Raw genomic sequence first — 3,677 nt, 5'->3', positions numbered from 1 at the left:
ACCATTATTGTTGTGTGTGGATACAAGGATGCCTTCCACATCCTAAGGTTTGTTACAGTTTCTTGAGATGGCAAAATGTAGAAAAGTTCACAAATGCTTTTCATCTAAGGGAGTTGAGCAAGATAAATCTTCATTATGGTTATTAAAAGTTAGAAGAGATTATGCCTGGTTAGAAATTAGAGAAAAGTTTAAGAGGGATAGTGACCCTTACACAGCTTCTGGAGAAGGACAATTTTTCCATCTCCAATTGACAGATTTAAATAGAATGCTGTGTTTCTCAGTATAAAATTATTACTCTTTGCCTGTTTTGAAAATGTTGTCACACTAATATAATTTGCAGTTTGACATGCATCTCAGGTTTAGTTTGAAAAGCTGAGTAATTACTCCTCATGGAAAGTTGAAGGCAAGAGGACAATGTGGAAACTAAAAACTATATAAACAAAGTGAAAGGTAATGTGCCATTTATGTGGGAGGGGAGTTTTTATCATTCTTTAACTTGGGCTTTTTAGAGGTAAAGAATCTTGGGATGACCTGTTAACCTTTCCACAGAAAATTGTAAATTTTGCATAGGAATAAAATGAGTGTAAGAGTTCCCCAGAGATAGAAGGCGAGTAGAACTGAATTGAGGAGGGTTGGGTAGTTTAAGAGAGAATCCTTAAGGAAACCAATGACATAAAAACATACATTTTTATAAATATGCATACACAATATATTGTGATAAATAAATGTAAAAAGGAGACATTCGTTACGGGGTAGGAGAGGGGTGTGATTTTATATTTATATCATGAACTTCCAAAAGCAGTGAGATGTATCCAAACTGCCAAGTGATGTACCATCCAATTATGGGCCCCAAGATTCATTGAATATGGAAAAATAATTAATAATAAATGAAACAATATCTCTTAACTTTATATAAATTGAATTAACAAAATTAATCAGAATTAGGTAAAAGCCACAGAGTTATATTTGAAGAGTGCTGTCAGAAGTAGAACATTCACAAGCTTACATGAGATTCATAAGGACCCGATGAAGAGATCATTACAAATTGTGGAACAAAGTGACATATTAAGAAACCATAGTTAAAATGTCCATGATGAAGAATATTTATTTTTCTTAAAATATTCCATAACACCAAGTATCACATCATTAATTAATTCCTTTATTTTTTGCAGATAAACCATTTCATACTCACCCCTGCACCTCATTCTTGAATCATGCAGCTGAATAATAATGTGACTGAATTCATTCACTTGGGTTGACCCAGGATCCTGTTAGGAAAAAAATAGTGTTTTTCACTTTCTTGTTTTTCTATGTGGGGACATTTCTGGGTAACTTTCTGATTATTACTACTATCAAGGCCAGCCAGGCACTTGGAAGTCCAATGTACTTCTTCCTTTTCCACTTATCCTTATCTGATACCTGCTTCTCTACTTCCACAGCCCCTAGAATGATTATAGATGACCTCTTGAAGAATACAACTATCTCTTTCAATGAGTGTATAATCCAAGTCTTTTCGTTTCATTTCTTTGGGTGCCTGGAGATCTTCATATTAATCCTCATGGCCCTTGAGGGCTATGTGGTGATCTGTAAGCCCCTGCACTACATGACTATCATGAGCCACAGGGTCTGTGGTGTGTTGGTGGCTGTGACCTGGGTAGGGTCCTGTGCGCATTCTTTAGCTCAGATCTTTCTGGCCTTGAGTTTACCTTTCTGTGGTCCCAATGTGATCGATCACTATTTATGTGACTTGCAGTCATTGTTGAAACTTGCCTGTACAGACACCTATGTGGTCAATCTACTCTTTGTGTCCAATGGTGGAGCCATTTGTACAGTGAGCTTTGTCATGCTGATGTTGTCCTATGTTATCATCTTGCATTCTTTGAGAAACCACAGTGCTGAAGGGAGGAGAAAAGCCCTCTCCACCTGCATTTCCCACATCATTGTGGCCATCTTGTTCTTTGGTCCTTGCATATTTATATACACATGCCCTGCAACCACCTCCCCCATGGACAAGATTACAGCTGTGTTTTATACAATTGGGACACCTTTGTTCAACTCTCTGATTTATACACTGAGGAATGCAGAAGTGAAAAATGCCATGAAGATGTTATGGAGCAAGAAGTTGATCTCAGATGACAAAAGATGAATGGACATTTCAAATTTTTCTTCATCATTTGAGTTGATCCAGAAGTCCATAGAGTATATTTTCTTCTTATTGTGCAATCAATATAATCCTAAATTGGGGCATACGAATTAGTTCCTTCAGGAAAATTGGGAATGTGAACACATGTACTGGTTAGTTTTGAATCAATCTTATGTAGAAGAGGATAAAGCACCAGGTATAAAAGGTATGTAAGACATGTTGCCTTAGATGTTGTTTACCTCTGTGTCTCTGCCTCTCTTTGCCTAGTATCACTTCTGGTTTTGATCTAGTGTTTTCCTTGCCCTCTTCCTGTTGACTTCTTGATGTTGTCTGTTTATAGTTACACCTCTATATGCTTATATACACTGCCTGGCATATTTTCCTTCCAAACTGTTCATTTATTAGACACTGTGGTCTCATAATGTCTGCTCATGAACCTTCAACTTGGTTGTTCTTCCTGACTCAGCAGAAAGCACCAGATTCAAATAATTATAAAATCTTCATGTTTTAAGGGGAAAGATATATATAATCTAGGTAACCTCTTTTCTATTTCTTTGAGTTATCATTCAAATTCTTATCATATGTTTACCTAGATCCTTCTAGAACAGTGACATAACACAGTGAGAACATTCACCCTACTGAAGGAGTCTTTTCTTCTTAAGAAGGTTCTGACTTTTGAAGTTGTAATCACCATATTATTCTTTTTGTAAAAATTACTTTTTGCTCCTGAAATGATCCCTTCTAATTTTGGGGAAGTATTAAATTTTCTCTTAAATCTTACCAATTATAATAATTTGTTTATAATATTGGGTTATTATGATTGTAGCACAGATTGCCCAAATTAAAGTAGATATATTTAAGTGGGCTATAAGTAAAGAGCATATCAGTTGATGGTAGGGAATTTTAAAATAATAAATGATTAAAGAAAGAATGTTATGGCCCAGAGAAGGATTTTTAGGCTTTGAAACAGAAATAGTTGCATCACAAATATGAATTACTTTAGTGAATTTTAGTATACTCCAGAAAAGAGAGTAATTTAAGAGAGACTGAGATATCTGAGTGAAAATTATATTTATGCAATGGAGATGGATATCACCTTTTGTTACCAGCCATCAACACCACAGTCTCTAATTACATGATCACTAAGAATCTTTCTGATTTAAACTTTTCTTATTTGTATTTTTATCTGTATAGAAAATTCAACATGAAAATTTTTGTTCATTTGAAATATCTATTTCTACTTACAAATCACTATATTAAATTGAAATTATTAAATTTGTAGTAATTTTATTGTACCAAGAACTTTAGAATTTCTTTAACTTGAGAAAAAGGTATATTATTTCTCTGTGTGAGAATGGAAACCTGTGAATTCCACCATGAACTCTAGTGACACATACACATCACTTGTTTTTTTCAGATTCTGTGAATTTCAAGGCTAATCCATCTCTCAGTTTATCATTGATCACAACTGCAACACTTTGATTCTGCTTTTGTAAAGTTTGCATATTAGTAGATTCCAGTTGGCAGAGATTTA

General features: G+C 34.6%; 1 pseudogene; it reads left to right on the top strand.

Moving 5' to 3' along the window:
• Positions 1–1,214: 1,214 nt before the first annotated feature.
• LOC124229566 (olfactory receptor 4C16-like) lies at positions 1,215–2,146 on the top strand (annotated as a pseudogene).
• Positions 2,147–3,677: the final 1,531 nt, after the last annotated feature.

Source organism: Equus quagga, chromosome 17 (assembly GCF_021613505.1).
Source record: "Equus quagga isolate Etosha38 chromosome 17, UCLA_HA_Equagga_1.0, whole genome shotgun sequence".
Classification (NCBI taxonomy): domain Eukaryota; kingdom Metazoa; phylum Chordata; class Mammalia; order Perissodactyla; family Equidae; genus Equus; species Equus quagga.
Note: the sequence above shows the minus strand (reverse complement) of the source record. Positions and strands in the feature narration are given on the sequence as shown.